At 43.2% G+C, this 13949-nt stretch overlaps 1 pseudogene; it reads right to left on the reverse strand.

The window, feature by feature from the left end:
- Positions 1-3881: 3881 nt before the first annotated feature.
- Positions 3882-4990, reverse strand: LOC111750211 (suppressor of SWI4 1 homolog; annotated as a pseudogene).
- Between the last annotated feature and the right edge of the window lie 8959 nt (positions 4991-13949).

A 13949-nucleotide genomic window follows, 5' to 3' on the forward strand; every position in this document is an offset into this window, starting at 1 on the left:
GGCTCTTGTCCTAGACATAAACCCTAAATCATTAGATCTGGAAGAAGATCCTTGTCCTCAATCTTCCCCTAGTCAAGGAGCTTCTCAGGTGCAGGTACCCTGTGTCCAAAGGATGTGCTCTGCTCCTGGTGCTGCTTTCTTGGTGGTATGAAGTTCCCAACTCTGCTTGGTTTCCTTTCCTTTTATCTCTTGAGAGAAAAAAGGTGGTGCAGGCCACACCCCAGGGAAACTCTTTTTGGATCAGGGAGGTAACCTGAGTAATCCTTTTAACCACAGCCAGAGATTATGGTTTATAACACATAGGAAAATCACAAAATGGAGGACAATTACACATGGCCTAACCAAGCTGACACATATTTTTGAGGGACACAATTCCATCCATTACACTCCATCATGCCAAGTTTTAATATTTTCTACTACTCACATTCTCTTCCATCCGTTGCCAAATCGTGGTAGGTCAGGATAAGCTAGATATTGCTGCAGTAACAAACAATCCCAAAATCTTAGTAGCATCATACAAGAAAAGTTAACTTTTCACTCATACTAAATGTACTACACAGGTTATCTGGGGGATTCTGCTCAACAGTGCCTCAGGCAACCAGGTTGGTAGAGGTTCCATCTTGATACATATAACCATGATCACTGAGGCATTAAACTCAGAATGTGGCAGATCATGTACTGGCTCTTAGAGCTTCCGTTTGGGTGTGGCACACATCACTTCCAATCACATCTCACTGGCCAAAGCAAATCACACAACCATACCTACTTTCAAAGGAAACAAAGGAAATGCACTTCTACTACCTGCCCTGAAAACAAGGAAAATATTTATAAACAGCTTTAATGACAAATACAGTCTGATCCTTAATATCTCACAATTTGTGTTATTCCCACTCCATTTGACTAAGTCCTTTTTACCTCATCCTTGAACTATTCCAATAGCCCGCTTAGCCTCCCTTCTTTGTTTTTCTCCCCCGCTACCTTGCCTTGGTGCCCTAGTGGCATAGTGGTTAAAGTGCTTGGCTGCTAACTGAAACGTCGGCAGTTGGAACCCACCAACCACTCCATGGGATAAAGATGTGACAGCATGCTTCCATAAAGACTGCTCTGGTCAGGTGCCATCAAATCGATTCCAACTTATACCGACACTATGTTCAACAGAACAAACACTGCCTGATCTTGCACCAGCCTCAGAGTCATTGTCATGCTTGAGCGCATCATTGCAGCCACTGTGTCAATCCATCTCATTTTTCACTAACTGTCTTAGTTATCTAGTGCTGCTATAACAGAGATACCAAAAGTGGATGGCTTTAACAAAGATAAATTTATTTCCTCAAGTAAAGTAGGCTAAAAGTCCAAATTCAGGGTGTCAGCTCCAGGGCAAGCCTTTTTCTCTCTGTCAGCCTTCTCATCAATCTTCCCCTGACTAGGAGCTTCTCTGGGCAGGAACCCTGGGACCAAAGGACACACTCTGCTCCTGACACTGCTTTTTTGGTAGTATGAGGTCCCCCTGTGTCTCTGCTCACTTCTCTCTTTTATATCTCAAGAGATTGCCTCAAAACACAACCCAATCCTATAGACTTAACAGTCTTGCACCACTAACACAACTGCCACCCATCCTCCCTCATTAACATCATAGAGGCAGGATTTACAACATATAGGAAGATCGCACAATACTGGAATCATGACACAGCTAAATGGATACACACATTTTTGGGGGGCCATAATTCAGTCCATGACACTGACCCTCTACTTTACCAACCATGTTGTCCTTCTCCAGGGACTGATTCCTCCTGATAATGTGTCCAAAGTATGTGAGACGAAATCTCATCATCCTCACTTCTCAGGAGCATTCTGGCTGTACTTCTTCCAAGACCGATTTGTTCCTTCTTCTGGCAGTCCATTGTATATTCAATATTCTTTGCCAACACCATTCAAAGGCATCAATTCTTCTTCAGTCTTTCTTATTCATTGTCCAGCTTTTACACGCACATGAGGGGATTGAAAATGCAATGGCTTGGGTCAGGAGCACCTTAGTCCTCAAAGTGACATCTTTGCTTTTTAATACTTTAAAGTGGTCTTTTACAGCAGATTTGCCCACTGCAATACATTATTTGGTTTCTGAACTGCTGCTTCCAAGGGCATTAATTTTGGATCCAAGTAAAATGAAATCCTTGACAACTTCAACGTTTTCTCCAATTGTCATGATATTGTTTATTAGTCCAATTGTGAGGATTCTTGTTTTTCCTTTTTTTATATGTTGAATTGTAATTCATACTGAAGGCTGTAGTCTTTGATCTTCATCAGTAAGTGCTTCAAGTCCTCTTCACTTTCAGCAAGCAAGCTTGTGTCATCTGCATAACACAGGTTGTTAACGAGTCTTCCTTCAGTCTTGATGCAGTCGTCTTCGTATAGCCCAGCTTTTCAGATTACACACTGAATAAGTATGATGAAAGGACACAACCCTGATGCATACCTTTCCTGATTTTAAACCATAGAGAATCCCCTTTTTCTGTTTGAAAGACTGCCTCTTTGTCTATGAAGAGGTTCTGCATAAGCACAATTAAGTCTTCGGAATTCTCATTTTTTGCAATGATATCCATAATTTGTTAGGATGCACACAGTCACTTAGATATTTGACAGATCAGGAAATAGTCTAAGAAATGTTAATGGACTTGTTCAAGGCTGCAAAACCTAAAGTGCAAGACGTGTGTCTTAAACTCCAACCTTGTTGGTTCTGCATACTGGGTTAAATAGTGTCCTCCCAAAACGCATGTCCACCCAGAACCTGTGAATGCAACCTCGTTTGGAAACAGGGTCTCAGCAGATATAATCAACATATGATGAGGTCATACTGGATCTGAGTGCGCTTATAAAGAGAGAGAGATACAAAGACATACAGGGAGAAAGAACACCTGGTGAAAACAGATGCAGAGATTAGAGTGATGCCTCTACAAACCAAGAAACTCCAAGGATCACCAGCTACCATCAGAAGCTAGGAGGAGGCAAGGAAAGATTCTTTCTTAGAGCCTTCAGAGGGATCATGGCCCTGCTAACACCTCGATTTCAGAATTCTAGCCTCCAGAACTGTGAGAGAATATCCTTAGTTTATGGTAATGTGGTACAGCAGCCCAAAGAAACTGACACTGTGCCTATATTTTCACCCATTACTCCATAGCTGAATGCAGCCTTTAGTTTCAGTCCCAGGAGCTTACATTTGAATTACAACCTGCACCTCTCCCAAACTACAGGTATGTGTTGGTTAAATCCACAATAAAACCAAACCAAACCCTTGTAGTGGAGTGATTCCGACTCATAGCGACCCTACAGGACAGAGTAGAACTGTCCTACAGGGTTTCCAAGAAGGGGCTGGTGGATTTCAACTGCCCATCTTTTGGTTAGCAATAATACTTCTGTCAAGTAGGGTATTATGTCATTTGGATGTTGTGTGAACACCTAGGTCGCCTGTGGCTCCCAGGGCACAGGCTGGGGCCTGCTGTGTTGAGCACCACCTGGGTAGCTCACACTGCTAAAGGCTCAGTTGAATGCTTGATGGTTCCACCTGTGACCACAGCCCAGTAAAGGTCCCGGCTCTATTGGTAGGCTCAACAACAGGGGAGTGTCCCAGTGGCCCTGTGACCTGCCCTGCCAGGCCTCATGACTGATGACCTTGGGTGCCCTGGGAGCAAGATCAGGCACCCAGTCCTCCCAGGGGGAGCCAGTGGGTGGGCTCACTGCCAAGTCTGGCTGTGAGCATCCCCCAGAGAAAGGAAGGGAATTTTTTTTTCCCTCTTTTTGGGAACATCAGTCATTTATTGTGGGATGGGAGTGGAGTTAGGGAACCAGCTCGTTTATAAAAGGAAACAGAGGCCCAGGGCAGCATCTCTGGGACTCTATCTGGGCTATTCCTTCAGCCTTGCTGGGGCTCAGGCTCTGCAGCTCTCTTAGGCGGCTGGACAGCTTCTGCACATGCCCCGAGCAGCCCCTCCGGACCCCAGCTTGGCCTGGGCTCCGCGGGACCTGCCCTTGGGCTTTGGAGGCCTCTTATCCTTTACCCTCTGCTTCTTGCATGGAGAACCCACCGCTTGGTAGCCTGGGGAACATGTCCTCCTCAGGCTCCTCACACACCTCCTGGCGGGAATACTCAGCTTCACCCTCCTCTCGTTCAGGTCAGTTTGCCCCCTTGCCCTCCAGAGGAGCTGGATCCTCTGCCTATGCCCTCTTCATGTCCACCAGGCTCCTCCTCTTGTGGGCTTCTTGCTGCTCCCACTTGCGCTGCACATTGTGGGCCTCCTACTCCTGTCCCTGGGCCTTCAGCTGCAGCCTCTCCTCTTCCGCCACCAGGATGGCCTGCAGATCTTCCTCTGTCTTGTGCATGAAACTGGAACAGCACGTTCCCTTCCCCAAGGCCTTCCTGGATCTTGATAAGCTGCGTTGTCAACCCAGGACCGATCTCAGTGAGCTGCAAGGCACTCTGCTGGGCCACACGTTGCCACGCCTAGTGATGGCCTGGGGGAGCTCAGTGAGGTTGCGCCTGCTGTCCAGCTCCGGCTCCCTCTGACACCTCCCCGCCCCCCGCCCATTGCCAGCTGTCGGCTGGTGTCCTGCACACCACTCAGGAGAAGCTTCTTCAAGTGACTTGCGCGGATAGGAACGACTTTGCTGCTATAATGGCGGAAATCCAGCTCCTGGGAGTAGAATGATGAGGAAGCAGCGCTTGACGGTGTTCAGGTTTACCTTGTGCACATGGGTGGATGGGAACAGGATCTGAAACACAGTGGCCATGAGCTTCCTGTGAGACCTTTGGGGGCGGAAGCTGTGAAGCACCTGGAGGAAGAGATGAGCATTCCCCAGAGGGCAAGCGCCAGACCACGGACATTATGCTGTGGGACATTACCTCAACAGACATAGTGCGGCGCATGGTTGTAGTACTTTTGAGGAGGATCATGATGAAAATGCTGACTAATGATCTGCTAGCAATGGAGAGGGACATGGTCTGATAGTATTCATGTTTGGCTCAAGTTGCCCAATAAGTAATTTCCACAGATTACACAGAACCTAATTACGTTGAGTCACTTGAGAGACCTCCAAATGACCTTCTTGACAAGAATTAACCAGCAGAAATGAGTGGAATTTTTTTTTTTTTTTTGAAGACTTGATTATTTCCTCAGCCAAATCCAGAGATGTGTACAGTCATATTTGAATCTGAGCCTTGAATCTGTTGTTCCGGGGCTAGAGCATGTTGCAGCAAACTCTCTGCATGGGCTGATGTATAGATTTACTACGAAGTAAGCTAAAAAGAGAGAGAGTTGTTTCTGTATGACCTAGCTTTATAGTTATTAAAGCTTGAAATGTTTCTCAAAATGTTGATAAACAAACTTCTTCAACTGGCAAGAAAAAAAAAAATAGTTCTCTTCTAATCAAGGAGGATTAAAAGGCTGTGAAACTATATCCAATGCAGAAATGTTGTAATTACGATAAATATTTGTCCTTTCTGTTTTCACTACAGACTCAAAAAGCCTAGAGTCTGTGTTTGGCACATGCAGGAGATTACAGCCATCTGCTGGGAGACAAAGCTGTCAATTATAAAGCAATCTGGTTTTCCATTCCATTCCATTTCCAGGTAAAATGTGGCACATTTTAGTAGAATTTGTTATTATTATTATTAAAAACAGAAAGTTCCTCGTACTGCCAACCTGTGACCCTGTACTCAGGATCCCAGGAGAGATTCACAAGTCTCTGGACTTCTCATGTTTTAAATTCAAGGTCAACCATGTCTTAAACAGACCATTTAGTGAGACAACTGCCCTTAGATAGGGCTATGAGCTCTTTTCGCAACTTGGACACTAAATAGTTCAATTAAAACACACTTCTAGGCTAAGGAGAGAAACTGTATAAGCAGAAACAACTAACCAGAGATAAGGATGCCTTCTGTCAGCTTGGGTGATGAGCATTTAAGAGGGAAGCTTTAAAGTTAAAAACAACAAAAAAGGCCTAGTGAAACACGAAAAGCAAAATTGCCGATAACTTAGGATTCAGCAACATCGAGGAGAGACAGCTCAAAACCATTGCTGAGGAATTTTAACAGAAGACACAGTGGCCCTAAAACTGTGACCACTAAAGACCTAATAGAAGTTAGTTACCCTGTTTTGGCCAGATTCCGGGCCAGAAAATTCACTCCGCTTCCTTGAATTCTTCTGGCAGTTTTACTGGAAATTGTAATCTTGAGTTTTGTCTTAAAACAGCTAAATTGCCTTTCAATGGACTGTTCAGAAACTCTTCTATCCCTCAGCAACAGTGGAGGTGAGAATTAGCTTTTAAACCACACCCAATAGTAGAGAATAAAATTTTTCTTGCTTGGATCTGTGGGTGGTTCAGGCCTGAGGACACCTCTAAGGAGCCATTGAGAGCTAATGATTAAGGCTCTGTTTACATAATGCTAATCATAGTGTCTTCTGAAAAAGTTATTCCTTAAGCCCAGAAAACCAAAAAACCTGTTGCGGTCGAGTCAATTCGGACTCATAGTGACCCTATAGGACAGAGTAGAGCTGCCCCATAGGGTTTCCAAGGAGCGCCTGACAGATTCAAACTGCCGACTTCTTGGTTAACAGCCGTACCTCTTAACCACTATGCTACCAGGGTTTCCCAGAGAGAAGTGAAAATGAGCTTGAATTTCCCAAGTGCATCTGATTCCTCACCTCAATTCAACAACTATCTCTTGCATTTCATAGTGGTTACCCAATCTTGGTCAATAATTTCACCAACTGACCCTTACAATTAAGTCAAAAAAAAAAAAAAAAAGAAGAAGAGCGTGTTTTACTGGTGAAGAGCGAGCCCACTGAGACCTAATTCATAAATTTGCTAATGCTTTTCAGTTAAATATAAAAATGTTATTTAGGATTCAGTTTCAATGAATCAGGTGGTAATTAAGGTCATCTGATACTAGCCCAAGGACACAGGTTTGGCCTTCCAGTTCAGGAAGAAGGTTAATTGGTATTTCAAAGTTACCCTCAACTCTGCAGCTGCCTAGGCCCACCCTAATGTGGTGACCACTTTACGTGATGGCATCACCAATGCTTACAGCCATCAATATTTATGTGTTCCGAGTCTTTCTGTCAACTGAGTTAAACGTTAACCTTCGTGGTAAGGAACAGTCTACGAATCTTACTGTCTAATGGAGCAGTTCTCAGCTGTAGTGCCACAATATACTGGTGGGACATAATCAACTGTGCAGTTTATTACAATTGATTTGACCGCTATACAGAGTTTTTGTTGTTAGCTGCCAAGGAGTCAACTCCCACTCATGGCGACCCCACGTATGACAGAGTGAAACGTTGCCTAGTCTGTGTCATCCTCACAATCGTCAGCATGTTTGAGTCCATCTTTGCAGTTGTTGTGCCAATCCATCTCACCGAGTCTCCCTCACCCTTGTCAGCCCTCTGCTTCACCAAATCTCATGTCTTCCTCTGGTGATTGATCCCTCCTGATGCCATGCTCAGAGCGAGCAAGTTGGACAATGTTCTGTTGTGGTTCATAGAGTTTTCATCAGCTAGTTGTCAGAAGTACATCACCAGACCTTTCTTCCTAGTCTGTCTTAATCTGGAAGCTCCACCGAACCCTGCCCTCCATGGTTGACCCTGTTGGTATTTGAAATACCAGTGGAATATTTCCAACATCACTGTCACATGCAAGCCACCACAGTATGACAAACTGACAGACCAGTGGTGGCCTATAGAGACACTCTCCTACTTAATGACTTTTAACCTCAGAAGTTTCATAAACAGAAATGAAATTTTGCTACTTAACAAAAACATTTCAAGTTTCCTGTTCCCAACAAAAGTCAGTAGTGATTTTGCAGAAAAGTATCAAAAAGCTGTCAACACTGAATGCCTAAGGTTAATAAAAGAGAGGGATAGGATACACTTGGGACTGTAAAACTTATATGTAGTAAATAAAATTACTGCTGATAGAAAGTTTTATAGGAGCAATGGATGATGACTCATACTCAAGGCAATTCGCATCTACATATCATCAAAGTGAATGACAAGAAGGAAAATGAAGACACTCAAATGGTGTTTGTAGAGGTCATTAATGACCTGTACGGCACTCACTGCTTATTAACCCACAATAGCCTTTCTCCCTTTCTTTCTTATTTGTAACTTGAATTTCATATTCACAATGCTTAATTCCTTATCAGCTCTGATTTTATTTGTGGTAGCAGTGTTTAACGGTGTAAGCCAATTAAAAGATTTATCTTCTTAGACCACCTTGCAATTATGGGCTTACGTGGCCCTGTTGTGGCTAATGAGGGGAAGCCTTCAGATGAGGATTTTGTAAAAGCTACTGTTTTTCTGTCACAAGGGGACAGACACAGCTGTTATGAGCTTTTTGCTGTTCATTTTCCCCTTATTCTTCCTGGTGGAATGAAGATGCAACGTCTGGAGTATATCAGCCATCTTACAACCATGAGGTTAAAAGGCACAAACTAAGGGCAATAGACAAGGAGATAGAAGGTGTCTAGTTCTTTGATGACTCCCGAGAGCAACCGCATCAGTTGTGGAAAGTACACCACTGGGACTCTTGCTGTGTGAGAAAAACCTGTTTGAGCCAGTTTCTGTTACATGTAGCCGTTACAATTCTAAGTGACACAAACTGCCTGAGCAGATTTTAACATCGATGAAACCAGTCTATTTTGGAAAAAATACTTGATAAGCTCTGATTAAAAATAAATAAATAAAACTTTAAAGAACCAAAACACTTCAGGGAAGAGGTACTAGATGAGTAAGTTAAGTTTCTCTTTGCAAGTACGGGTTTACAAAGTGAAAACAATAAAAGAAAGGACTTACAAACAGGTTTTTTGGGGTCTTGACTTTCTTTAATAGCCAAATAACTAACATCAACAAATTATTATTTTTTATATAAGTTAAAGAACATTAAATAACAGTCCTGCAGTAATGCCTTCTTTCCTCACTTACCTGTTGAAAGCTCTCTTGTTGGGATGGAAGGGCAGGGATTCAAGTAGCACTTCTGAACTTGGGCACAGCCATGGACTCATCCTGGAAATCTGTCTTTTATTATAATTATCTCTGGCATATTTGTCACAGGGACATATTTGAAAGCTTCTGGAACAATGAATGAGTCCATGATGAGTTCTCTGAGTTAATACAGTTAGATTTTAAAAACAATCCTTTCTGAAAATGCAAAGTCTTGACCCAATGAAGTGCTGTAGGAGAAAGAGAAGATAAGTATTTGGAGAACTGGGGCCTTCCAACGTTCTTCAAAGGAGCGCTGGTGGCACAGTGGTTAAGTGCTTGCCTGCTAACTGAAAGATCAGCAATTTGAACCCACCAGCCTCTCCATACGAGAAAGATGTGGCAATCTGTTTCCGTAAAGATTACAGCCTTGGAAACCCTATGGGGCAGTTCTACTCTGTACTATAGGGCCCTTAAGAGTTGGAATTGACCCAACAAGTTGGAATTGACCTCCAAAGTTATCTTTTTCTCTCACAAAGAAGGTAAGCCTGTTCTAGAACATATAGTGTGAGTTTGGTGGAGAAACTAAAGAGGGAAACAAACTAAGAAAGATGTAGCCCCTTTTAGGATACTTTAAATATCACTCTTTGAGCTTTTCTTTGTAAGTTTGTTGTTAGTTGTGGTTGAGTCATCTCCAATTCATGGCAACCCCATGTACAAACAAAACAAAATATTTCCCAGTCCTGTGCTGTTTTCACAATCCTTAGCATGCTTAAGTTCATTGTTGCAGCCACTGTGTATTTTGAGTGCCTTCCAACCTAAGGGGCTCATCTTCAGCCCTATCTTGGACAATATTTAATTGTGATCCATAGGGTTTTCATTGGCTCATTTTCAGGAGTAGACTACCAGGCCTTTCTTCCTAGTCTGTCTTAATCTAAAAGCTCCATTGAAACCTGTCCACCAGGTTGGTGAGATAGCTTTTAGCATCATAACAACACACAAGCCACCACAGTACAACAAACTGACAGGTGGCAGGCAGTAAGTCTGCTTGCACAAGAATCACCCCTCAGAGTTCCTTCCATCAGGTACAAAGATTCCAGGTATAGAGGTTCCGTCGTCTTCAGCTTTGTCCCTTGCAAACCTCTCTTGCTGCCTCATGCACACTGGAAGGAACCACGTGCATCAATCGGCATCATTTTCCCCAGGCTCTGTTTGCAATCAAAAGGGCCAAAGATTTCCTTGTTTATAATTACCAGGGAAACATCATGCTAGAACTAATTCCATGTGGAGGATCTCCAGCATCACACATCCTCATCCCAACATACAACTCACAGCAAATACACACTTTTAAACAGCAGCCCAGCACCTGTTCAATAGCCACACGGCAACCCGACACAGAACTGCAAAGCAAAAACAAATACCAGATCTGATGGAACCTGCAGGGGAAATTTAAGGTGGCAAAATGCAATTACCTGAGTTAGGATGGTGAGGTTAAATGACACCTGTGCTCTCTTAGCTAAAAAGTATCCAAGAGCTTTACCAGTGTAAATGACTTGGATCTTAGTTTTATGGCTCAGTGGTGGAAGGAAAGGCAGGTCTCCAACATCACAGCAGCCTCCTCACTTGGAAACCCTGTTTCTCATCCGGCACCACCTGCAGATCCACTTGGCCGCCCCCCAGCCAGGCGATGAAGCAGCCAAGCCCTGTGAGAGTAGCCAGAAACGCAGCAGAAGGTGCCGGGCTTCCTGGCCCCTAGTTGAGGCCATCTGGACTCTTCAACACACCTGTTCAGGAGGGTTTCAGTGGCTTGGTTTACAAATGCAAATATATCTTGAAACATTCCGGTCCTGTGATGATCATTTGCCCTTACTTTTGGGGGAGTTAATTATGTAACACAATCATCTCTATGCCTATTTTTCTCTCTGGTTATGAACTTTAGATGGTGAAAAATGTGCTTCTTGGTGTTTTTTTTAGTGGCATGAACAGATGTAAAAATGCTTTCAATTCCTTAATAAAGGTGACATTAGGCCAGATTTGATATCACACTAAGACCCACATAACATTTAAAAATGAGTTTTTTCAACCATAAAATTACTAATTGATCTGTCTTGTAAAAAGATAAAGGAAATGAATGCCTATTTGAGTTTCATTTCTGTCAGGCTCCCGATTCCTTATTTTATGGAGCGCAAAATGAATTTTAATGAAGCAGCCTCCAAATTTCAAAATATGCCATTACCCTTCCGAAGTAATTGGCATATTTGACTGGCTTTTCCTTTCTTAGAGTCTGTCTGACTTGCTAATCTTCAAGTCAATGTTCCATTCAACATGTTCTTTTGCGTGCCATCTGAGAGGAGTAAATTAGAAAGAGGGGAGGGGCTGTACCAGAAGGAAGCCATTCGTTTAGCCACTCAACAAGTACCTACGGAATTCCAGCTGTATGCCAGGCACTGTTTCAGGGGCTGCACAGATGGTCGAGCACAAAATAGTGAAAAATCCCTGCTTTTGTGTAGCTTACATTTTAGTGGAGTGAGGCAATACAATAAATACACAAAAACGTAATATTCAAGTGATGATCAATGCTTGAAGAAAAAAAAAAAGTTGCTGCAGAGTCCATTCTAACTCATAGGGATCTATGGGACAGAGTAGAACTGCCCCCATAGGCTTTCCAAGGCTGTAAATCTTTAGGGAAGCAGACTGCCATATCTTTTTCTTGCGGAGAGGCTAGTGGCTTTAACTGTTGACCTTTCAGTTAGCAGCCGAGTGCTTTAACCACTGCACCACCAGAACACACTTTAACAGGCTAGAGAGGGACAGGGTCAGGTAGAAGATGTGTATGTAATATTTTTTATATATATACTGTCATCCTTAGCTGCCGTTGAATCATCTGCCAACTCATGGCAACCTCACGCACCCCAGAACAAGATGTTGCCTGTTGCTGAACCATCCCCATGATTAGCTGTAGATCAGACCACTGGGAGCCACAGAGTTTTCACTGGCTGATTTTGGGAAGTAGATCACTAGGCCTTTCTTCCTAGTCTATTTGAGTCTGGAAGCTCCACTGAAACCTATTCATAACAACATGCAAGCCTCCACTGACAGACGGTGGCTGTGCACAAGGTGCATTGGCCAAGAATTGAACCCAGGTCTCCTACCAATGCATGCATATATGGAGCCCTGGTGGTGCAGTGGTTAAGAGCTTGGCTGCTAACCAAATGATTAGCAGTTCGAACCCACCACCCATTCCTTGGAAGCCCTATGGGGCAGTACTACTCTGTCCTATAGGGTCACTATGAGTTGACATTTACTTAACAACAATGGTTTGTTTGTTTTTGGTTTATGTATGTATGTATATGTATATGTGTGTATATATATATATATATATAAAATCTATAGTAGGGCCCACAGGGCCACTGTAGGGAAGTGGCATTTTAGCAGAGACTTAAATTAAGTGATAGAGTAACCTATTTTAGAGATGAGATTCAAGCAGAGAGAATAACCTTCCTTCTTTCTTGCATCATTTTTGCCTACTAAAGAGAGGGGGAATGATATTCTGAAAAACACTTCTAGCTACTTTGTCTAATTGGGAGGCTCGGGGGAGGGTGAGGGAGGAAGCCAACATTTTTATTGAGGACCTACATGTGCCAGGATATGCATGTTTATGCGTTTCATTATCTGTATGACAACCCTCTGAGGTAGATGGTTTGATCCTTGTTTTAGAGCTGGGAAAGCAGAGGCTCATGGACGTCAGGTAGCAGAGGGGTAGAATGTTCTGCTTATTTATCGCTGTATAACAAACTACTAAACTGTGTGGCTTAAAATAACGACGATCATTTATTTTGCTCATGAATATGCAATTTGTGCAGGGCTCAGAGGGGAAGGCTTGTCTCTGCCCTATGCAATATCAGCTGGGGAGAATGACTCGGGGCTGGAGGATCCACATCCAAGATGTCTCACTCACATGACTGGCAAGTTGGCGCTGGGTGTCTGCTGATGGATCATCTGTGTCTGAGGGCTGGTGGGCCTCATTTCTCCCCATGCAGACTGCTGCAAGTGTTAGGAAAGAGAGAACAAGGCAGGAGAGCATGACAGAAGTTTCAAAGTGTCACTACTGCCATACTTTATTAGTTGAGGCAGTCACAAAGATGCACCATGTTTCAAGGATAGGGGCAGAGACTGTACCTTTTTAATGGGAAGTGGTAAATTTCTGGTATATAGAATGGAAAATATTATTGTGACCATTGGGGGAAAATTTTGTTGTTAGTTGCCATCGAGTCAATTCTGATTCATGGCAACCCTAGGCTTGCAGAGTAGAACCACTCCATAGTTTTCAAGACTGTGACCTTTCAAAACCAGATCAACAGGACTGTCTTCTGAGGTGTACCTGAGTGGGTTGGAACTGCCTGCCAACCTTTAAGATAGTAGTCCTGTGCTTAACCTTTTGTGTTGTCCTCTGCTAAATACAGGGAATATATAAACCCAGATTTATATCTCACTAGTGTTGGTGTTCCGTCAAATAGCACCCTCATCCTCAGCAAGAGAATTTTCCCAAATGACAAACTTTCTCTGCATCCATTAGTCAACATGCATGACTGAGTGTGTCTAACGTAAGAGTTAGAACTGTGTGTTCTAGAGCCCAATTGCTTGAGTTTACATCCTAGCTTTGCTACTTGCTTGCTGAAGAACTTAGGGACCTTGGGAAATTTACTTAATCCCCTTTGTGCCTCAGTTTTGTTAAATGTAAAACAACAGAATTAAGGAAGGTCCAGAGAATTTCTCATGGGCCTAAATAAGACTACTAATCCCTGACTGTAGAACACTAACTGCCCAATTGACTTAAAAAAAAAGTCTCAAGAAGGGAATTAAAATTAGAACCGACTTCCTATTTTCTCCAAGAAGCCTATCATGCCTTAGATCTCCACAAGAGGTCCCAAACCTATAAGTTTTCCTTTCTCATAAAGACTCCTGTTGCCCTTTGGTTCT

The sequence above is a fragment of the Loxodonta africana genome, chromosome 10 (assembly GCF_030014295.1).
Source record: "Loxodonta africana isolate mLoxAfr1 chromosome 10, mLoxAfr1.hap2, whole genome shotgun sequence".
NCBI classification, from domain to species: domain Eukaryota; kingdom Metazoa; phylum Chordata; class Mammalia; order Proboscidea; family Elephantidae; genus Loxodonta; species Loxodonta africana.